General features: G+C 45.5%; 1 protein-coding gene across 1 annotated transcript in view; it reads left to right on the top strand.

Annotated features, from left to right (window-relative positions):
* The first annotated feature begins 5,420 nt into the window (after positions 1-5,420).
* LOC139555338 (disks large-associated protein 3-like) overlaps positions 5,421-25,000 on the top strand; it is a 293,568-nt gene continuing 273,988 nt past the window's right edge. The window contains exon 1 of the mRNA XM_071369054.1: positions 5,421-5,614. The gene's annotated coding sequence lies outside the window, so the exon portion shown is untranslated. The remainder of the gene's footprint in view (positions 5,615-25,000) is intronic.

Genomic DNA, 25,000 nt, shown 5'->3' with positions numbered 1-25,000 from the left:
GAGGGGTATAGAGGGGTATAGAAGGGTGTATAGTATAGAGGGGTATATAGTATAGAGGGGTATAGAGGGGTATATAGTATAGAGGGATATAGAGGGGTATAGAGGGGTATAGAGGGGTATAGAGGTTATATAGGGGTATAGAGGGGTATAGAGGGGTATATAGTATAGAGGGGTATAGAGGGGTATAGAGTATAGAGGGGTATATAGTATACAGTATGTATAGAGGGCTATAGAGGTGTATATAGTATAGAGGGGTATAGAGGGGTATAGAGGTATAGAGGGGTATATAGTATAGAGGGGTATAGAGGGGTATATAGTATAGAGAGGTATAGACGGGTATATAGTATAGAGAGGAATAGAGGGGTATAGAGGGGTATAGAGGGTTATAGAGGGGTATAGAGGGGTATAGAGGGGTATATAGTATAGAGAGGAATAGAGGGGTATAGAGGGGTATATAGTATAGAGGGGTATAGAGGGGTATAGAGGGGTATATAGTATAGAGAGGAATAGAGGGGTATAGAGGGGTATATAGTATAGAGGGGTATAGAGGGTTATAGAGAGGAATAGAGGGGTATAGAGGGGTTTAGAGGGGTATATAGTATAGATGGGTATATAGTATAGAGGGGTATAGAGGGTTATAGAGGAGACATGCTCATTACCCCTGCATGGTATGGAGGAAGGAGCATTGTCTAATTATGCAGAAGCAGGGCAGTGCTGGGGGAAGAGAGAGTTAGCCTTGAAGCCAGTAACACAGCACATCTAGATATTACACAATCCCCTAGCCAAATTAGTCACTGTGGCTGGGATCATCCGTCCAGGGCAGGGATAGCGTGATTCAGATTCAACCCCCAAAAAATGCCTATATCTCCCATATCTGTTGCCATCTGCACAACATTGTGGTTTAGGATACTGGGCCTGTAGTATCTCAATATAATATTGGGAGGGAGGGAGGGAGGGAGGGAGAGAGAGAGAGAGAGAGAGAGAGAGAGAGAGAGAGAGAGAGAGAGAGAGAGAGAGAGAGAGAGAGAGAGAGAGAGAGAGAGAGAGAGAGAGAGAGAGAGAGAGAGACACAGAGAGAGAGACACAGAGAGAGAGACACAGAGAGAGAGAGAGAGAGAGAGAGGAGCTTTGATTTCCACTCAGAGTGTTGATGAGGATCCTAGCCCTAATCTTATTATCTACTACAATGCACGCTCCTTTATTGGTCTCGCTCTATTAATAGCCAATCATAGCGGACATGTCCTGAAGTGTCCTGAAGAGGACAGGATGTGTGACTGACTGACAACTGGATATAATTCACATAATCAAACCGTCCTCCAAGCTGAACAAGGAGGCACTGGGTTGGATATAACAGAACTGAATAGAACTTTATAGAATCTCAGAACAGAATAATCTGGACTAATTTACTTATAGCACACTGGTATATTTCATGATACAGTTACAATGCATTTGAAGACTTGTTATGAGCAGGTTATCATGTCTTATAGTCATATACTGTATTTCAGTTCCGAGCATGTTACATACATGAAAGCCAATCAGAGAAAGGCAAACCCCTATACAGTATAACAGGGACCCAACAGTAGACTATGGGTACAGTACAACAGGGACTCAACAGTAGACTATGGGTACAGTATAACAGGGACCCAACAGTAGACGATGGGTACAGTACAACAGGGACCCAACAGTAGACTATGGGTACAGTACAACAGGGACTCAACAGTAGACTATGGGTACAGTATAACAGGGACCCAACAGTAGACTAGACTATGGGTACAGTATAACAGGGACCCAACAGTAGACTATGGGTACAGTATAACAGGGACCCAACAGTAGACTATGGGTACAGTATAGTACATATAGCATAGGGCAGGGTACAGGATAGTATACATAGCATAGGGCAGGTTACAGGTTAGTATATATAGCATAGGGCAGGGTACAGGATAGTATATATAGCATAGGGCAGGGTAGAGAATAGTACATACAGGATAGTACATATAGCATAGGACAGGTTACAGGATAGTACATATAGCATAGGGCAGGGTACAGGATAGTATATATATCATAGGGCAGGGTACAGGATAGTATATATATCGTAGGGCAGGGTACAGGATAGTACGTATAGCATAGGGCAGGGTACAGGATAGTATATATAGCATAGGGCAGGGTACAGGATAGTACATACATGATAGTACATATAGCATAGGACAGGTTACAGGATAGTACATATAGCATAGGGCAGGGTACAGGATAGTACATATAGCATAGGGCAGGGTACAGGATAGTGCATATAGCACAGGGCAGGGTACAGCATAGTACATATATCATAGGGCAGGGTACAGGATAGTACATACATGATAGTACATATAGCATAGGACAGGTTACAGGATAGTACATATAGCATAGGACAGGGTACAGGATAGTACATACAGTATAGTGCATATAGCATAGGGCAGGGTACAGGATAGTACATATAGCATAGGGCAGGGTAGAGAATAGTACATATAGCATAGGGCAGGGTAGAGAATAGTACATGCAGGATAGTACATATAGCATAGGGCAGGGTACAGGATAGTACATATAGCATAGGGCAGGGTACAGGATAGTACATATAGCATAGGGCAGGGTACAGGATAGTACATACAGGATAGTACATATAGCACAGGACAGGGTACAGGATAGTACATATAGCATAGGGCAGGGTACAGGATAGTACATACAGGATAGTACATATAGCACAGGACAGGGTACAGGATAGTACATATAGCATAGGGCAGGGTACAAGATAGTACATATAGCATAGGGCAGGGTACAGGATAGTACATACAGGATAGTACATATAGCATAGGACAGGTTACAGGATAGTACATATAGCACAGGACAGGGTACAGGATAGTACATATAGCATAGGGCAGGGTACAGGATAGTACATAGCATAGGACAGGGTACAGGATAGTACATACAGGATAGTACATATAGCACAGGACAGGGTACAGTATAGTACATATAGCATAGGGCAGGGTACAGGATAGTACATATAGCATAGGACAGGGTACAGGATAGTACATATAGCATAGGGCAGGGTACAGGATAGTACATATAGCATAGGGCAGGGTACAGGATAGTACATATAGCATAGGGCAGGGTACAGGATAGTATATATAGCACAGGGCAGGGTACAGCATAGTACATATATCATAGGGCAGGGTACATAATAGTACATATAGCATAGGGCAGGGTACATGATAGTACATATAGCATAGGGCAGGGTACAGGAGAGTACATACAGGATAGTACATATAGCATAGGGCAGGGTACATGATAGTACATATAGCATAGGGCAGGGTACAGGAGAGTACATACAGGATAGTACATATAGCATAGGACAGGGTATAGGATAGTACATACATGATAGTACATATAGCATAGGACAGGGTACAGGATAGTCCATATATCATAGGGCAGGGTACAGGATAGTACATATAGCATAGGGCAGGGTACAGGATAGTACTTACAGGATAGTACCTATAGCATAGGACAGGTTACAGGATAGTACATATAGCATAGGACAGGGTACAGGATAGTACATACAGGATAGTACATATAGCATGGGACAGGGTACAGGATAGTACATATAGCATGGGGCAGGGTACAGGATAGTACATATAGCATCGGGCAGGGTACAGGATAGTACATATAGCATAGGGCAGGGTACAGGATAGTACATACATGATAGTACATATAGCATAGGACAGGGTACAGGATAGTACATATATCATAGGGCAGGGTACAGGATAGTATATATAGCACAGGGCAGGGTAGAGGATAGTACATATAGCATAGGGCAGGGTACAGGATAGTACATATAGCATAGGGCAGGGTACAGGATAGTATATATATCATAGGGCAGGGTACAGGATAGTGCATATAGCATAGGGCAGGGTACAGGATAGTACATACAGGATAGTGCATATAGCATAGTGCAGGGTACAGGATAGTATATATAGCATAGGACAGGGTACAGGATAGTACATATAGCATAGGGCAGGGTACAGGATAGTACATACAGGATAGTACATATAGCATAGGACAGGGTACAGGATAGTACATATAGCACAGGGCAGGGTACAGGATAGTACATACAGGATAGTACATATAGCACAGGGCAGGGTACAGGATAGTACATACAGGATAGTACATACATGATAGTATATATAGTATAGGACAGGGTACAGGATAGTACATATAGCACAGGGCAGGGTACAGGATAGTACATATAGCACAGGGCAGGGTACAGGATAGTACATACAGGATAGTACATATAGCACAGGGCAGGGTACAGGATAGTACATACAGGATAGTACATATAGCATAGGGCAGGGTACAGGATAGTATATATAGCATAGGACAGGGTACAGGATAGTGCATATAGCATAGGGCAGGGTACAGGATAGTGCATATAGCATAGGACAGGGTACAGGATAGTACATACAGGATAGTACACATAGCATAAGGCAGGGTACAGGATAGTATATATAGCAAAGGACAGGGTACAGGATAGTGCATATAGCATAGGGCAGGGTACAGGATAGTACATATAGCATAGGGCAGGGTACAGGATAGTACATACAGGATAGTGCATATAGCATAGGGCAGGGTACAGGATAGTACATATAGCATAGGACAGGGTACAAGATAGTACATATATCATAGGGCAGGGTACAGGATAGTACATACAGGATAGTGCATATAGCATAGGGCAGGGTACAGGATAGTATATATAGCATAGTACAGGGTACAGGATAGTGCATATAGCATAGGACAGGGTATAGGATAGTACATACAGGATAGGACAGGGTACAGGATAGTACATACAGGATAGTGCATATAGCATAGGACAGGGTACAGGATAGTGCATATAGCATAGGACAGGGTACAGGATAGTGCATATAGCATAGGACAGGGTACAGGATAGTACTTACAGGATAGTACATATAGCATAGGACAGGGTACAGGATAGTGCATATAGCATAGGACAGGGTACAGGATAGTACATATAGCATAGGGCAGGGTACAGGATCGTACATATAGCATAGGACAGGGTACAGGATCGTACATATAGCATAGGGCAGTGACTAACATAACATTCAGAATAATGGCTAATTTTCCCCTGTATCTGTGCCAACAATGTTCCAGACAAGCAAGACAATTCAGTGAAAGGCACAGACCAAACAGATATTTATTACTGAAGACAAAATCAAGGACCCAACAAGACTGGATGGGACACAGGACAGTGAAGAACATAAAATCCATCATGCTGCTATTTAATATTAATGGTACCCTATACTTGACTTGGCCCCTCCTTTAACTTGGGGTCCGCAAGGACTCCCGTGAAACAGTCGTTCTCCAGCTGCACACGTAGAGAACCATGCGTGCCCTTTCAGTGAGCTAGAGACAGAGCGAGAGCGCTCAGACAGTGAGCTGCGGAGAAAAATAACGGACCAGCCAACTCGCTGGATTTCTCTCCTCCTTTACCGACGCGGGGGGAAACAAACCGAGGAATACTGGTGTTTTATTCAAACGAAGAAACGGGTCTAAAACCTCGCTGAACGACAAGGTAAGACCTTTTGCGTTTTTAAACAAGACAGAGAGAAGAGCCCAAATGATCCTATGGTTCTAACTTAGCCTTAAGATGCTTTGGGGAAACCGGGCCCAGGTGCTTTCACAGAAAGGCTAGAGAGATGCTCCTTTGCGTGAACCGAAACGCGGGATTCTGGCTTCCAAATGTCATGTTTTCCCAGTCTAAGAAACGCACTGTCTTCGTATAGAAAGGCTTTTGTTACCTGCAGTGGTTCTGGGTCGATGTATTTATTTTCTAAGTATCCGTGTTCAAGGCAAGCCCTGCTCTGCACAGCAGCTTGGGCTCGGTCTCTTTGAAGCAGGCTTCGGGGCTGGTGTCAATAGGGCTCACAGCTGTGTCAACTTGACAGCTAAGGACCAAGTTGCGCCAAGGCTAGCTGTGCAACGGGGGAGAAATGTGATCTTTCTTTGCCACAAGACGAAAAATACACACATCAAATTAACTCGACAATAGAAAGAGTAGGCCAATCAAAATAAAAAATAAAAACGCTCATCCCGTTCTGAGGGAAACCGGCGCTCGGTCAGTATGTCTTGGACCGAATGCCGTTCCATCGGTACGGAAATATTAAATGACTGTGAAAGCGGCTGTGTCCCGAAGAGGAATGGTCTTATAGCAGAGTTTCACGTTAACACCGAAATCGCTAGCGCTAATTAATCACATGGGAGCAAGTGTATCCGAGGCGAGGGACACCGATGTGATGATTCTGCTAGAAAGACTACCCCGGTAAGATCTCTCGGTCTCATCCTCCCGGGATAGAGCGCCAGCACCTTAGACTTTGTAACCAACTGTTTTACTGCAGGTCGGCAGGCCGTTTATATGACGGTTATCGCTCTCTCTCTCTCTCTCTCTCTCTCTCTCTCTCTCTCTCTCTCTCTCTCCCTTTGTTATCCACCACATCAGTGCATCCTTTCGTAAACCAAAAAAAAAGGAGACAAAATCCTCCAGTTTGTGTTGACGAATCAATTATGTTCTCGACACAAGTCAATTGGAGAAAAAAAAATGGGTCCGTTGGATCAAACGTCTAATGACGAGCCCGCACCAGGGGTTATAGTGATTATAATATAGATATAGATTTGCTGAAACAGTGTTTGTTGATTGGTTCATAGATTATTTTTTTTATATAGCTTGATTCATTACTCTTCCGCTCTGGGATGGAGTGGTGGGGGAGGGAGCATATGTTAAATGGATTCACTGTCGTTTCAGACGAGGGAGGAAAGATCATTGTTTTAATGAGCACGGCCCTATTTCTATTACAGCATATTGGATGACTGTCATTCATATTCCATTCACCCACAGTTCAATGTAACAGTGATAGGGTTAGGTTACTGTCATTCATATTCACCCAGTTCAATGTTACAGTGATAGGTTTAGGTTACTGTCATTCATATTCCATTCACCTACAGTTCAATGTAACAGTGATAGGTTTAGGTTACTGTCATTCATATTCACCCAGTTCAATGTAACAGTGATAGGTTTAGGTTACTGTCATTCATATTCACCCAGTTCAATGTAACAGTGATAGGTTTAGGTTACTGTCATTCATATTCACCCAGTTCAATGTAACAGTGATAGGTTTAGGTTACTGTCATTCATATTCCATTCACCCACAGTTCAATGTAACAGTGATAGGTTTAGGTTACTGTCAGTCATATTCCATTCACCCACAGTTCAATGTAACATCCATAGGTTTAGGCTCCTACATGATACTAGAATGTTCTCTAACCCCATCATGAGGATGCCACCACCTAGCCTATGAATGCCAGTTTATAACGCAGGTGGAGAGAGAATAATGTGAGTAATCAATGTGACAGACAGTGACACATTTAATACGGCCTTGCACACTCCTGCATCTAGCTGATCTAGGGTGTAATCATTAGTCCAACAGTTGCAAATGAGAGTTTCTATCAAACAAATTGCAGGTATGTTTATCCCCGTTTTGTTTGCTTCTGTTTAAGAAACAGTTTTTCAACAGAATCGACGGAATGAAGACACCCCTGATCACAAGCAAACACAGTTCACTTTCATAGCAGCCACATACAAACAACATGATCATTTAACTCGTGGTATAATTCCTTCTCCCATCTATGCGCTCTTCTCCTCCTCTCACCTTTTCCCTTCACTTGTGGTCTTCAGTGCACAACACATCAGCTGTCTGTTACCAGGCGAAAAAACCTTTCCAAGTCAAACCTTCATATCATTACAGCTAACTGCTACACACAGCCTACATCGTTGTCACCATATTAACTAGTTAACATCATAGTTAACATATCTACTAGAACTAACGTGGTAGTAAAGCCGCTACTCTCATGCAGTACAGTGTACAGTCAGCAAGCAGTTTAGCAGTTACACCGGCGGGTCCCGGTGGCAATAAATTATTAAAACCAAAAGCTTAGCTTGACTTGGAAGAGTTCCAGTGTTGGATAGTCATAGCCAGCTAGCTAACATAGCATCCCTCTCTGTTTGTGCCGGGTGTTTGAGTAGCTAAACTAGCTAGCTGCATTAGCTAGCTAAGTGCCAGTGAAAAAAATACAGTGAAATATCTCTCTCTCTCTTGCTTCTCCTTCATTTTTTAAGATATTTTCTTTCTCTCTCTTTGAGTCAACTATTTACCACATTTTATGCACTGCAGTGCTAGCTAGCTGTAGCTTATCCTTTCAGAACTAGATTAATTCTCTGATCTTTTGATTGGGTGGAAAACATGTCAGTTCATGCCGCAAGAGCTCTGGAAGTTGTCATAATTACTGTGTAAGTCTATGGAAGGGGGTGAGAACCATGAGCCTCCTTGGTTTTGTATTGAAGTCAATGTACCCAGAGGAGGATGGAAGCTAGCTGTCCTCCGGCTACACCATGGTGCTATTCTACAGAGTGCTGTTGAGGCTACTGTAGACCTTCTTTACAAAACAGTGTGTTTTAATCAATTATTTGGTGATATTTCGTAGTTTTATCTGAAAAGGATAACTTTTAGTATTTTTATTTTAATGAAATTCACTGAAAGGGATCGTCCTCCCCTTCCTGTTCTGAGGAGCCTCCACTGGTGCGTGCTATTACCAACTCATGCATGTGAAATGCCTCTGAAATCACCAGCACAACACAGCAAGATACATTTTATTTAAACCGTTCCATTTCAACAGTTGTTGGTTTGCAGCTAGGCTCCTTCATGAATAGAAATAACATTTCGCTTCCTAGTTTCAATGCTATGCTTCCTTATCTCCCTGTCTGTGTGCCAATTGGTACACTACCCTATAGGGCTCTGGTCAAAAGTAGGGCATTATAGAAAGGAATAGGGTTCCATTTGGAACGTGTTTTTCACATCCAAACATCGTTAATTGTGGTATATTCTAGTGAGAGTCTATTACCAATATATCTGTCAACTATTAGAATGTAATATTCTAAATATTGTATCATATAAATAAAATACAATGTTATTGGTCACATACACGTGTTTAGCAGATGTTATTGCGGGTGTAGTGAAATGCTTGTGTTTCTAGCTCCGACAGTGCAGTAATATCTAACAAGTAATATCTAACAATTTCACAACAATACTGTCATGACTTCCGCCGAAGTCGATGCCTCTCCTTGTTCGGGTTGGTGTTCGGCGGTCGACGTCGCCGGTCTTCTAGCCATCGCCGATCCATTTTTAATTTTCCATTTGTTTTGTCTCGTTTTCCCACACACCTGGTTCTCATTCCCCTCATTATGTGTTATGTATTTAAACCTCTGTTTCCCCCATGTCTTTGAGTGGTATTGTTTATCTGTTTGTATGTATGCACACGTTAGGCTGGTTGCGCTGGGTTATGTTCAACCCGTATTGTATTTCGTGTTCGTTGTGCCGTGTGATTTTGGTTCGCCTAAATAAAAGGCTCCATTTGCTACCCACTATCTGCTCTCCTGCGCCTGACTCCCTTGCAGCCATTTACACATACCTGACAAAAACACACAATACACCCAAATCTAAAGGAATGGAATTAAGAATATATAAATATTTGGACGAGCAATGTCGGAGCGGCATAGACTAAAATACAGTAGAATAGAATACGGTATATACATATGAAATGAGTAATGCAAAATATGTAAAAAATGATTAAAGTGACCAGTGTTCCTTTGTTGAAGTGGCCAGTGATTTCAAGTCTATGTATATAGGACAGCAGCCTCTCGTTGATAGTGATGGCTGTTTAACAGTCTGATGGCCTTGAGATAGAAGCTGTTTTTCAGTCTCTCGGTCCCAGCATTGACGCACCTGTACTGACCTCGCCTTCTGGATGATAGCGGGGTGAACAGGCAGTGGCTCGGGTGGTTGTTGTCCTTGATTATCTTTTTGTCCTTCCTGTGGCACCGGGTGGTGTAGGTGTCCTGGTTAGGGTTGAGGGGAAGGAGGCAACCTGGACACACACACACACACACACACACACACACACACACACACACACACACACACACACACACACACACACACACACACACACACACACACACACACACACACACACACACACACACACACACACACACACACACACACACACACACACACACCTCAATGCTTCTCTGTTCAGGCTTCTATAGGATGAAAGAGATAACAGACAGACAGACAATTATATATATTTTGGGGCCGGGCGAAACAGATAGATAGACAGCTGTTGCCTGCAGTTTGTTCTGGGAGATGAACATTGGGTTGTTATTTTACCTGATGTGCATATGGTTCTCTTTGTATCTGGTTCTTTGTAGAAATGAGGCCCAGAGTCATACGAAATCTTGTGTTTCTCTACTCTGACGATTAATTCACGGATAGCAACTGCCCCACCCTACCTTCAGGCTATGCTCAAACTCTACACCCCAGCCCCGCTTCCGTTCACTTGGCCCTCCCACCCCTACGGAAAGGCAGCTCCCACCCCTACGGAAAGGCAGCTCCCACCCCTAAGGAAAGGCAGCACCCACCCCTACGGAAAGGCAGCTCCCACCCCTAAGGAAAGGCAGCTCCCACCCTACGGAAAGGCAGCTTCCTGAACTAACGCTCCCGGCCTTCCTGACCTAACGCTCCCGGCCTTCCTGAACTAACGCTCCCGGCCTTCCTGAACTAACGCTCCCGGCCTTCCTGAACTAACGCTCACGGCCTTCCTGAACTAACGCTCACGGCCTTCCTGTACTAACGCTCCTGGCCTTCCTGAATTAACGCTCCCGGCCTTCCTGAACTAACGCTCCCGGCCTTCCTGAACTAACGCTCACGGCCTTCCTGTACTAATGCTCCCGGCCTTCCTGAACTAATGCTCCCGGCCTTCCTGTACTAATGCTCCTGGCCTTCCTGAACTAACGCTCCCGGCCTTCCTGAACTAATGCTCCCGGCCTTCCTGTACTAATGCTCCTGTCCTTCCTGAACTAACGCTCCCGGCCTTCCTGAACTAACGCTCCCGGCCTTCCTGAACTAACGCTCCCGGCCTTCCTGAACTAACGCTCCCGGCCTTCCTGAACTAACGCTCACGGCCTTCCTGAACTAACGCTCCCGGCCTTCCTGAACTAACGCTCCCGGCCTTCCTGAACTAACGCTCCCGGCCTTCCTGAACTAACGCTCCCGGCCTTCCTGAACTAACACTCACTGCCTTCCTGAACTAACGCTCACTGCCTTCCGGAACTAACGCTCCCGGCCTTCCTGAACTAACGCTCCCGGCCTTCCCGAACTAACGCTCACTGCCTTCCGGAACTAACGCTCCCGGCCTTCCTGAACTAACGCTCCCGGCCTTCCTGAACTAATGCTCCCGGCCTTCCTGTACTAATGCTCCAGGCCTTCCTGAACTAACGCTCCCGGCCTTCCTGAACTAACGCTCCCGGCCTTCCTGAACTAACGCTCACGGCCTTCCTGAACTAACGCTCCCGGCCTTCCTGAACTAACGCTCCCGGCCTTCCTGAACTAACGCTCCCGGCCTTCCTGAACTAACGCTCCCGGCCTTCCTGAACTAACACTCCCGGCCTTCCTGAACTAACGCTCCCGGCCTTCCTGAACTAACGCTCCCGGCCTTCCTGAACTAACGCTCCCGGCCTTCCTGAACTAACACTCACTGCCTTCCTGAACTAACGCTCACTGCCTTCCGGAACTAACGCTCCCGGCCTTCCTGAACTAACACTCCCGGCCTTCCCGAACTAACGCTCACTGCCTTCCGGAACTAACGCTCCCGGCCTTCCTGAACTAACGCTCACGGCCTTCCTGAACCAACGCTCACGGCCTTCCTGATCTAACACTCACACTGGACTGTTTCCCCCTTACTAATTCTGACTTTCCTGAGAGCTGCTTTATTGAGGGAAAATGTACTGAATATGACTGTGATGTGTGGTTGTCCCACCTAGCTATCTTAAGATGAAAGCACTAACTGTAAGTCTCTCTGGATGAGAGTGTCTGTTAAATGACTCAAATGTCAATGTAAATAAAAAGGGAAACCTACTTAGTTAATCTCTTCTTGTTTGTCTTTCAAGCATCCACGTGGGTTTGTGATTTCCAATAAGGAGGGGAATTGCAGCGTGTGGAGTGTCTCTTTAGAAACTAGTTCTATTTTAACGCCTGGCTACGCAGACACTCGTTGACCTGCACAAGCAGTTTGGAGGAAATTATTAAATAAAGTGCAAAGTTCGAAACACAACAGCTGCATCTGCCAGCCGAGAGAGGAGCAGAGGCGGCTGGCTGGGAGGTTTTGTTTCCAATGGAGGCTGGGAGGCTGGTTTCCAATAGAGGCTTGGAGGTTGGTTTCCAATGGAGGCTGGGAGGCTGGTTTCCAATAGAGGCTGGGAGGCTGGTTTCCAATGGAGGCTGGGAGGCTTGTTTCCAATGGAGGCTGGGAGGCTTGTTTCCAATGGAGGCTGGGAGGCTTGTTTCCAATGGAGGCTGGGAGGCTGGTTTCCAATGGAGGCTGGGAGGCTTGTTTCCAATGGAGGATGGGAGGCTTGTTTCCAATGGAGGCTGGGAAGCTTGTTTCCAATGGAGGCTGGGAGGCTTGTTTCCAATGGAGGCTGGGAGGCTGGTTTCCAATGGAGGCTGGGAGGCTTGTTTCCAATGGAGGCTGGGAGGCTGGTTTCCAATAGAGACTGGGAGGCTTGTTTCCAATGGAGAGTGTGAGGGTGGTTTCCAATGGAGGCTGAGAGGCTGGTTTCCAATAGAGGCTGGGAGGCTGGTTTCCAATGGAGGCTGGGAGGCTGGTTTCCAATGGAGGCTGGGAGGCTGGTTTCCAATGGAGGCTGGGAGGCTGGTTTCCAATAGAGGCTGGGAGGCTGGTTTCCAATGGAGGCTGGGAGGCTGGTTTCCAATGGAGGCTGGGAGGCTGGTTTCCAATGGAGGCTGGGAGGCTGGTTTCCAATGGAGGCTGGGAGGCTGGTTTCCAGTGGAGGCTGGGAGGCTGGTTTCCAGTGGAGGCTGGGAGGCTGGTTTCCAATGGAGGCTGGGAGGCTGGTTTCCAATGGAGGCTGGGAGTCTGGGTTCCGAATGGAGGCTGGTTTCCAATGGAGGCTGGGAGGCTGGTTTCCAATGGAGACTGGGAGGCTGGTTTCCAATGGAGACTGGGAGGCTGGTTTCCAATGGAGGCTTGTTTCCAATGGAGGCTGGTTTCCAACGGAGATCAAACAAATCAATCAAACAAAGTAACGTGTGGAAAGTCGGTTCCCTAGCGAGGGGTCTGTGTGATGGTTTTCATTCACGCTGTCAGTTCTCTGCCATTGAGGACAAATCTGATATGAACACAGAGTCATTGTCTCTATATACCAGTGTAGTATCATGATTTATATAAATACCAGAGTAGTATCATGGTGTATATAAATACCAGAGTAGTATCATGGTGTATATAAATACCAGAGTAGTATCATGGTGTCTTTAAAGTATCGTGGTATCATAGTATCATACTATCATGGTGTCTGACTTGCGACATACGCCTAGTTTCCTGAAAGGGATACAAATCTGATCTGAACTGAAAAGCGCATTTTACTCCTGAGGTGATAGACGCACAGCTCGTGGGCTACCAAGGCCATAGATTTCCACACCTTTGCCCTCTAGGCTCTGCCTACAACGAAATCACAGAATGTTAAATGAGTTTTGTTGCATTGAAAAGGGGCTGATATAATGTTTATTGAATCACAGAAAAAAAACGTTGACGTATATTGGTGCAAACCAATAGGGGCGAACTCAGTGAAGATCAATCTCGTGCGTCTCTGCGCCGACTGGCGTTTCTTCTGCGCAGCCGAGGGAACTTTGGTCATAGGACCTTGTCTGTTGTATCTCCATATCCCAGTTGGCTAAGACAGACACTCTTTAAGGGAATTGGGTTGAATGGAGACGTGCCACTTAATATTAGGAAGGTATTTTTAATGTTTTGTACAGTTATTGTGTCTCCTATTCTGTTTACTAACAAGTAGCTAGACAGTGAGAGTACTCATTTTTTTTTTCTCCTCCAAGGCTGCTTGATGTTCGAGAGTCAGGTCGATTGTGGAGTGAGCGACCGGATTAGCTCACATTTACGGCCGGGTTCATTTTGGCGCCTCTGCACCCCAAACAGCAAGTAATGCAGGTGTAGAAGTACGGTGGCTAGGAAAAACTCCCTAGAAAGGCCAGAACCTAGGAAGAAACCTAGAGAGCTATGAAGGGTGGCCAGTCCTCTTCTGGCTGTGCCGGGTGGAGATTATAACAGAACATGGCCAAGATGTTCAAATGCTCATAGATGACCAGCAGGGTCAAATAATAATAATCACAGTGATTGTCGAGGGTGCAACAGGTCAGCACCTCAGGAGTAAATGTCAGTTGGCTTTTCATAGCCGATCATTCAGAGTATCTCTACTGCTACTGCTGTCCCTAGAGAGTTGAAAACAGCAGGTCTGGGGCAGGTAGCACGTCCGGTGAACAGGTCTGGGTTCCATAGCCGCAGGTAGAACAGTTGAAACTGGAGCAGCAGCACGACCAGGTGGACAGGGGACAGCAAGGAGTCATCATGCCAGGTAGTCCTGAGGCATGTTCCTAGGGCTCAGATCCTCCAAGAGAGAGAAAGAAAGAAAGAAAGAAAGAAAGAAAGAAAGAAAGAAAGAAAGAAAGAAAGAAAGAAAGAAAGAATTAGAGAGAGCATACTTAAATTCACACAGGACACCGCATAAGACAGGAGAAATACTCCGGATATAACAGACTGACCCTAAGGTAGGGTAGTAGTGCACTACTTTAGACCAGGGTCTATAGGGTAGTAGTGCACTACTTTAGACCAGGGTCAGTAGGGTAGTAGTGCACTACTTTAGACCAGGGTCAGTATGTTAGTAGTGCACTACTTTAGACCAGGGTCAGTAGGGTAGTAGTGCACTACTTTAGACCAGGGTCAGTAGGGTAGTAGTGCACTACTTTAGACCAGAGCCCCTATTCTGTATGTGCTGCACCTACTGGCTACTTGCACATCCAACGCTGAATCAGCGACACAGCGCGAGGCACTTATGAGAAGCGAGAGGAGAGAGATAATGCTGACAGGGTTCTACTTCAAACGACGACATACCTTCACGCCCGTAGCTTGTTAACTACATTTTCTCAAGAAGCGAGCTTTGGAAAACCTTTTCCTAACATCTAAGTAGCACCCGACCTTTTCAGGGAGTACAAAAGTTGACAGATTTGTTAATAAGCGAGCTAGGATTAACCAGCTGTCAAAAAGATGGACATACCTAGCCTACTGCATCTCAATTACAAGTTTAAAATGCGCTGCAAATTTGAAGAGTTGGGTTCGAAGAAAAACAACATCAATTTTCATTGATTTGGGGAAGGTGACATTTTCATTCAAGTAGACTCATTTGAAATGTCATGACCTTGTGACACGTGGAAATCTACCGTTTAATTTACTAGAGAAGAACAAAAGATAAATGTTTTATGTAACCAAGTTACGCAGTTATTAGTTATTATACTGTTAGCTTATTATATCAATACTGTAAGATTGGCTAATAATGTCAATGTTTTATAGTTTTTGTTAGTTATACAGCACGAATGATCACTTTCAAGCTAATTTTGTAAGCGTCTATATTGCCCTAGTCTACACGGTAAACTACGATTCCCAGAGTGCATTTCGGTTCCCAGAGTGCAATGCTCTGCCCAGGCCTGCTGCTGGCTGGCTAGTGATGTCATAGCGAAGTAAACTAAATATATTGCTGTTATGCATTTCACATTACTTTTGGGTTTTCATAATATAATAATGCTCACATAAATGATATGCTAAAATATACGATCAATAATGGCAAACCTCCTGGGCATTGACAACGTAGAGGGAAAGCTACTGAGGAGGGTAGCTGACTCTATAGCCACTCCTATCTGTCATATCTTTAATCTGAGCCGAGAGGAAAGTCTTTGTCCTCAGGCCAGGAAGAGAAACCAATGTCATTCTGCTACCCAAGAGTGGTTGGAACAGCAGTCCTATCAGCTGCCAGCTCTTAGCAAACGGTTTAACCAAACACAATGCTATTTCTCTGTACACTGACTTTTAGCTTGCTTATAGAGAAGGGCACTCAACACATACTGCACTGACACAAATGACTGATGATTGGTTGAAAGAAATTGATTGCGGGAGCTGTACTGTTAGATTGCAGTGCAGCCTTTGATATTATTGACCATAACCTGTTGAAAGAGAAAATGTACAGTACCAATCTAGTACCAGTTTGAACACACCAACTCATTTAAGGGTTTTACTTCATTTGGACTATTTTCTACATTGTAGAATTTTAGTGAAGACATTACAACTATGAAATAACACATATGGAATCATGTCGTAACCAAAAAAAGTGTTAAACAAATCAAAATATATTTTAGATTCTTCAAAGTAGCCACCCTTTGCCGTGATGAAAGTTTTGCACACTCTTGGCATTCTCTCAACCAGCTTCATGAGGTAGTCACCTGGAATGCATTTCAATTAACAGGTGTGCCTTGTTAAAAGTTAATATGTGGAATTTCTTTCCTTCTTAATGCGTTTGAGCCAACCAGTTGTGTTGTGACAAGGTAAGGGTGGTATACAGAAGATAACCCCATTTGGTAAAAGACCAAGTCCATATTATGGCAAGAACAGCTCAAATAAGCACAGAGAAATGACATCATTACTTTAAGACATGAAGGTCAGTCAATCCAGTCAAAACACCTATTAATTGAAATGCATTCCAGGTGACTACCTCATGAAGCTGGTTGAGAGAATGCCAAGTGTGTGCAAAGCTGTCATCAAGGCAAAGGGTGGCTACTTTGAAGAATCTCAAATATAAAATATATTTAGATTTGTTTAACACTTTTTCCCTTACTACATGATTCCGTATGTGTTTATTCATATTTTTGATGTCTTCTCTGTTATTCTACAATGTAGAAACTAGTAAACAAAGGAAAACCCTGGAATGAGAAGGTGTGTCCAAACTTTTGACTGGTACTGTAGGTGTTATGGCTTTTCAACTTTTGCCAGATTATGGATTCAGAGATATATATCTAATAGAACTGAGGGTGTTTTTAATGAAAGCTTCTGTAATGTCAAACATGTAAAGTGTGGTGTATCGCAGGGCAGCTCTCTAGGCCCTCTACTCTTTTTTTTTTAATCAATGACCTGCCACTGGAATTAAGAAGTTAAGAAGAAAAATGTGATAATTAAAAAATAGATAAGTACAAAAACATTTAAATAAGAGTAACAAATAATTAAACAGCAGCCGTAAAATAACAATAGCGAGGCTATATACAGGGGGTACCTGTACCCAGACCATGCATACATAATAAACAGAGAGTAGCAGCAGCGTAAAAGAGGGGTCTGTTCAGGAGTCTTATGGCTTGGGGGAAGCTGTTTAGAAGCCTCTTGGACCTAGACTTGGCTCTCCGGTACCGCTTGCCGTGTGGTAGCAGAGAGAACAGTCTATGACTAGGTGGCTGGAGTCTGACAATTTTTAGGGCCTTCCTCTGACACCGCCTGGTATAGTGGTCCTGGATGGCGGGAAGCTTGGCCCCAGTGATATACTGGGCCGTACGCACTACCCTCTGTTGTGCCTTGCGGTCGGGAGGCCGAGCAGTTGCATGTCTGTCCATGTATGCTGATGATTCAACAATATAATGCATGAGCAACCACAGCTAATGAAGTCACTAAAACCCTTAATGAAGAGTTGCAGTCTGTTTTGGAATGGGTGGCCAGTAATAAACTGTTCCTGAACATCTCTAAAACCAAGAGATTGTATTTGGTACACATCATTCCCTAAGATCTAAACCTCCAGTGAATCTGGTTATGAATGGTGTGGCTGTTGAACAAGTTGAGGAAACTAAATTACTTGGCATTACCTTAGATTGTAAACTGTCATGGTCAAAACATATAGATTCAATGGTTGTAAAGATGGGGAGAGGTCTGTCCGTAATAAAGAGATGCTCTGTTTTTTTTTTGACACCACACTCCACAAAGCAAATCCTGCAGGCTCTAGTTGTGTCTTATCTTGATTATTCTCCAGTCATATGGTCAACCTTTGCAAGGAAAGACCTAGTTGAGCTGCAGCTGGCCCAGAACAGAGCGTCACGTTTTGCTCTTCATTGTAATCAGAGGGCTGATATAGATACTATTCATGCCAGTCTCTCTTGGCTAAGAGTTGAGGACAGACTGACTGCATCACGTCTTGTTTTTATAAGATAAGAAACATTAATATGTTGGAAATTCTAAATAGTTTACATAAGTCAACTTACACACACACTTACCCCTCCAGACATGCCAACAGGGGTCTTTTAACAGTCCCCAGGTCCAGAACTAATTCAAGGAATCATAAAGTAATATTCAGAGCCATGAGTGCATGGAACTCCCTTCTGTCTAATATAACACAGGTGGACAGCAAACCTGGTTTCAGAAACTAGTAAAGCAACACCTCGCAAAGCCTCTCCACCATGTGACCTACTGGTTGTATGTACTGACATGTGACCTACTGGTTGTATGTACTGACATGTGACCTACTGGTTGTGTGTACTGACATGGACCTACTGGTTGTGTGTACTGACATGTGACCTACTGGTTGTATGTACTGACATGTGACCTACTGGTTGTGTGTACTGACATGTGACCTACTGGTTGTATGTACTGACATGTGACCTACTGGTTGTATGTGCTGACATGTGACCTACTGGTTGTGTGTACTGACATGTGACCTACTGGTTGTATATACTGACATGTGACCTACTGGTTGTATGTACTGACATGTGACCTACTGGTTGTATGTACTGACATGTGACCTACTGGTTGTATGTATGTACTGACATGTGACCTACTGGTTGTATGTATGTACTGACATGTGACCTACTGGTTGTATGTACTGACATGTGACCTACTGGTTGTATGTACTGACATGTGACCTACTGGTTGTATGTATGTACTGACATGTGACCTACTGGTTGTGTGTACTGACATGTGACCTACTGGTTGTGTGTATGTACTGACATGTGACCTACTGGTTTTGTGTATATACTGACATATGACCTACTGGTTGTATGTACTGACATGTAACCTACTGGTTGTATGTACTGACATGTGACCTACTGGTTGTATGTACTGACATGTGACCTACTGGTTGTATGTACTGACATGTGACCTACTGGTTGTGTGTACTGACATGTGACCTACTGGTTATATATACTGACATGTGACCTACTGGTTATATGTACTGACATGTGACCTACTGGTTGTATGTATGTACTGACATGTGACCTACTGGTTGTGTGTTCTGACATGTGACCTACTGGTTGTATGTACTGACATGTGACCTACTGGTTGTATGTATGTACTGACATGTGACCTACTGGTTGCATGTACTGACATGTGTCCTACTGGTTGTGTGTACTGACATATGACCTACTGGTTGCATGTAGTGACATGTGACCTACTGGTTGTATGTACTGACATGTGACCTACTGGTTGCATGTAGTGACATGTGACCTACTGGTTGTATGTACTGACATGTGACCTACTGGTTGTATGTACTGACATGTGACCTACTGGTTGTATGTATGTACTGACATGTGACCTACTGGTTGTGTGTTCTGACATGTGACCTACTGGTTGTGTGTACTGACATGTATGTGTAACTGAAATATGCACCGACACACACACACACACACACACACACACACACACTAGCTGTGTATCTGTCTGCATCAGCTGTAGCTGTGTTTATCTGTCTGCATCAGCTGTAGCTGTGTTTATCTGTCTGGATCAGCTGTAGCTGTGTTTATCTGTCTGCATCAGCTGTAGCTGTGTTTATCTGTCTGCATCAGCTGTAGCTGTGTTTATCTGTCTGCATCAGCTGTAGCTGTGTTATCTGTCTGCATCAGCTGTAGCTGTGTTTATCTGTCTGCATCAGCTGTAGCTGTGTTTATCTGTCTGCATCAGCTGTAGCTGTGTTTATCTGTCTGCATCAGCTGTAGCTGTGTTTATCTGTCTGCATCAGCTGTAGCTGTGTTTATCTGTCTGCATCAGCTGTAGCTGTGTTTATCTGACCCTGCTAGGTAAAGTCCCCCCTTATCTCAGCTCGCTGGTCACCATGGCAGCACCCACCTGTAGCACGTGCTCCAGCAGGTATATCTCTCTGGTCACCCCCAAAACCAATTCTTCCTTTGGCCGCCTCTCCTTCCAGTTCTCTGCTGCCAGTGACTGGAACGAACTACAAAAATCTCTCCCTCACTAGCTTTAAGCACCAGCTGCCAGAGCAGCTCACAGATTACTGCACCTGTACATAGCTCAGCTATAATTTAGCCCAAACAACTACCTCTTCCCCTACTGTATTTATTTATTTATTTTGCTCCTTTGCACCCCATTATTTCTATCTCTACTTTGCACATTCTCCCACTGCAAATCAACCATTCCAGTGTTTTACTTGCTATATTGTATTTACTTCGCCACCGTGGCCTTTTTTTTGCCTTCACCTCCCTTATCTCACCTCATTTGCTCACATTGTATATAGACTTATTTTTCTACTGTATTATTGACTGTATGTTTGTTTTATTCCATGTGTAACTCTGTGTTGTTGTATGTGTCGAACTGCTTTGCTTTATCTTGGCCAGGTCGCAGTTGTAAATGAGAACTTGTTCTCAACTTGCCTACCTGGTTAAATAAAGGTGAAATAAATAAATAAATAAAAATCTGTCTGCATCAGCTGTAGCCGTATATACTGTTGTAAAAAGTGCATTTAGGAGTCTTGTGCATGAGTTTTACAGAAGGTACACTACATGACCAAAAGTATGCGGACACCTGCTCTGCGAACATCTCATTCCAAAATCATGGGCATCAATATGGAGTTGGTCCCCCCTTTGCTGTCATAACAGCCTCCACTCTTCTGGGAAGGCTTTCCACTAGATGTTGGAACATTGCTGCGGGGACTTGCTTCCATTCAGCCACAAGAGCATTAGTGAGGGTTGGGCACTGATGTTGGTCGAGTAGGCCTGGCTCGCAGTCGGCGTTCCAATTCATCCCAAAGGTGTTCGATGGGATTGAGGTCAGGGCTCTGTACAGGCCAGTCAAGTTCTTTCACATCGATCTCTACAAACCATTTTTGTTTGGGCCTCGCTTTGTGCACAGGGGCATTGTCATGCTGAAACAGGAAAGGGCCTTCCCCAAACTGTTGATACAAAGTTGGAAGCACAGAATTGTCTAGAATGTCATTGTGGGTTGTAGCATTACGATTTCCCTTCACTGGAACTAAGGGCCTAGCTCAAACTATGAAAAACATCCCCAGACCATTATTTGTGCTCCACCAAACCTTAAAGTTGACACTCTGCATTGGGGCAGGTAGTGTTATCCTGGCTTCCACCAAACCCAGATTCCTCTGTTGGACTGGCAGATGGTGAAGCGTGATTCATCACTCCAGAGAACGTGTTTCCACTGCTCCAGAGTCCAATGGCAGAGAGTTTTACACCACTCCAGCCAACGCTTGACATTGCGCATGGTGATCTTAGGCTTGTGTGCAGCTGCTCGGCCATGGAAACCCATTTCATGAAGCTCCCGACGAACAGTTATTGTGCTGACATTGCTTCCAGAGGCAGTTTGGAACTCGGTAGTGAGTGTTGCAACCGAGGACAGACAATTATTACTCTATGTGCGCTTCAGCACTCTGCGGTCCCGTTCTGTGAGCTTGTGTGGCCTACCACTTCGCGGCTGAGCCATTGTTGCTCCTAGACGTTTCCACTTCACAATAACAGCACACTGATGCAGATCTAGAAGTAATATCCTATGACGGTGCCACGTTGAAAGTCACCGAGTTCTTCAGTACGGGCCATTCTTCTGCCAATGTTTGTCTATGGAGATTGCATGGCTGTCGGCAAACGGGTGTGGCTGAAATAGCCGAATCCACATATTTTAGTATATACTGTATAATGTATGACAAAAGCTGTACAGCCTAAAATGCAGAGGGTCAATCAGCTGAGAATAAAATACAATCAGACCTGAAAAGCTTGCTGTCCAGCATAGCATCTGAAAAGAGGTGGGCAACAGAAGCCTCAGAGAGAGTGGACACTGACAACCTGGACACTGTGGTTGGCTAGGGCGACGTTAGCGCCTAATACCATCTAGTAGTCTTGTGGTTGGCTAGGGCAACGTTAGCGCCTAATAACATCTATTAGGCTTGTGGCTTGCTAGGGCGACGTTAGCGCCTAATACCATCTAGTAGTCTTGTGGTTGGCTAGGGCGACGTTAGCGCCTAATACCATCTAGTAGTCTTGTGGTTGGCTAGGGCGACGTTAGCGCCTAATACCATCTAGTAGTCTTGTGGCTTGCTAGGGCGACGTTAGCGCCTAATACCATCTAGTAGTCTTGTGGTTGGCTAGGGCGACGTTAGCGCCTAATACCATCTAGTAGTCTTGTGGCTTGCTAGGGCGACGTTAGCGCCTAATACCATCTAGTAGTCTTGTGGTTGGCTAGGGCGACGTTAGCGCCTAATACCATCTAGTAGGCTTGTGGCTTGCTAGGGCGACGTTAGCGCCTAATACCATCTAGTAGGCTTGTGGCTTGCTAGGGCGACGTTAGCGCCTAATACCATCTAGTAGGCTTGTGGCTGGCTAGGGCGACATTAGCGCCTAATACCATCTAGTAGGCTTGTGGCTGGCTAGGGCGACGTTAGCGCCTAATACCATCTAGTAGGCTTGTGGCTGGCTAGGGCGACGTTAGCACCTAATACCATCTAGTAGGCTTGTGGCTGGCTAGGGCGACGTTAGCTCCTAATACCATCTAGTAGGCTTGTGGCTGGCTAGGGCGACGTTAGCTCCTAATACCATCTAGTAGACTTGTGGCTGGCTAGGGCGACGTTAGCGCCTACTACCATCTAGTAGTCTTGTGGCTTGCTAGGGCGACGTTAGCGCCTAATACCATCTAGTAGTCTTGTGGCTGGCTAGGGCGACGTTAGCGCCTAATACCATCTAGTAGACTTGTGGCTTGCTAGGGCGACGTTAGCGCCTAGTAAAATCTAGTAGACTTGTGGCTTGCTAGGGCGACGTTAGCGCCTAGTAACATCTAGTAGACTTGTGGCTTGCTAGGGCGACGTTAGCGCCTAATACCATCTAGTAGACTTGTGGCTTGCTAGGGCGACGTTAGCTCCTAATACCATCTAGTAGGCTTGTGGCTTGCTAGGGCGACGTTAGCGCCTAATACCATCTAGTAGGCTTGTGGCTTGCTAGGGCGACGTTAGCGCCTAGTAACATCTAGTAGACTTGTGGCTTGCTAGGGCGACGTTAGCGCCTAATACCATCTAGTAGACTTGTGGCTTGCTAGGGCGACGTTAGCGCCTAGTAACATCTAGTAGACTTGTGGCTTGCTAGGGCGACGTTAGCGCCTAATACCATCTAGTAGACTTGTGGCTTGCTAGGGCGACGTTAGCGCCTAATACCATCTAGTAGACTTGTGGCTTGCTAGGGCGACGTTAGCGCCTAATACCATCTAGTAGGCTTGTGGCTGGCTAGGGCGACGTTAGCGCCTAATACCATCTAGTAGTCTTGTGGCTTGCTAGGGCGACGTTAGCGCCTAATACCATCTAGTAGGCTCGTGGCTTGCTAGGGCGACGTTAGCGCCTAATACCATCTAGTAGGCTTGCGGCTGGCTAGGGCGACGTTAGCGCCTAATACCATCTAGTAGACTTGTGGCTGGCTAGGGCGACGTTAGCGCCTAATACCATCTAGTAAGCTTGTGGCTGGCTAGGGCGACGTTAGCGCCTAATACCATCTAGTAGGCTTGTGGCTGGCTAGGGCGACGTTAGCGCCTAATACCATCTAGTAGGCTTGTGGCTGGCTAGGGCGACGTTAGCGCCTAATACCATCTAGTAGGCTTGTGGCTGGCTAGGGCGACGTTAGCGCCTAATACCATCTAGTAGGCTTGTGGCTGGCTAGTTCGACGTTAGCGCCTAATACCATCTAGTAGGCTTGTGGCTGGCTAGTTCGACGTTAGCGCCTAATACCATCTAGTAGGCTTGTGGCTGGCTAGGGCGACATTAGCGCCTAATACCATCCAGTAGGCTTGTGGCTTGCTAGGGCGACGTTAGCGCCTAATACCATCTAGTAGGCTTGTGGCTTGCTAGGGCGACGTTAGCGCCTAATACCATCTAGTAGGCTTGTGGCTGGCTAGGGCGACGTTAGCGCCTAGTACCATCTAGTAGACTTGTGGCTGGCTAGGGTGACGTTAGCTCCTAATACCATCTAGTAGGCTTGTGGCTGGCTAGGGCGACGTTAGCGCCTAATACCATCTAGTAGGCTTGTGGCTGGCTAGGGCGACGTTAGCGCCTAATACCATCTAGTAGACTTGTGGCTTGCTAGGGCGTTGTTAGCGCCTAATACCATCTAGTAGACTTGTGGCTGGCTAGGGCGACGTTAGCGCCTAATACCATCTAGTAGATTTGTGGCTGGCTAGGGCGTCGTTAGCTCCTAATACCATCTAGTAGACTTGTGGCTGGGCGACGTGGAGGGCGATAGAGGAAGGCTTAAACCACACGTTCTGTTTCAAACCTTAACCCTTACCTTAATCAGTGGGAATTCATGCTAAAACATAACCTTCAAAATGTTTATCCCCCCTCCTAGACAGACGTTGAACAATGAAGTGAGAAAGTGAGATCTTGTTGCCTCTACAGGGTAGAAGATGTTTAGCATCCTGTCTCCCTCCCCGTCTCCCTCCCCGTCTCCCTCCCCGTCTCCCTCCCCGTCTCCCTCCCCGTCTTCCTCCCCGTCTCCCTCCCCGTCTCACTCCCCGTCTCACTCCCCGTCTTCCTCCCCGTCTCCCTCCCCGTCTTCCTCCCCGTCTCCCTCCCCGTCTCCCTCCCCGTCTCACTCCCCGTCTTCCTCCCTGTATCCCTCCTTGTCTCCCGCCCCGTCTCCCTCCCCGTCTCACTCCCCGTCTTCCTCCCCGTCTCCCTCCCCGT

This window comes from Salvelinus alpinus, chromosome 26 (assembly GCF_045679555.1).
Source record: "Salvelinus alpinus chromosome 26, SLU_Salpinus.1, whole genome shotgun sequence".
Taxonomy (NCBI): domain Eukaryota; kingdom Metazoa; phylum Chordata; class Actinopteri; order Salmoniformes; family Salmonidae; genus Salvelinus; species Salvelinus alpinus.
This window is presented reverse-complemented; position numbering and strand designations above follow the sequence as displayed.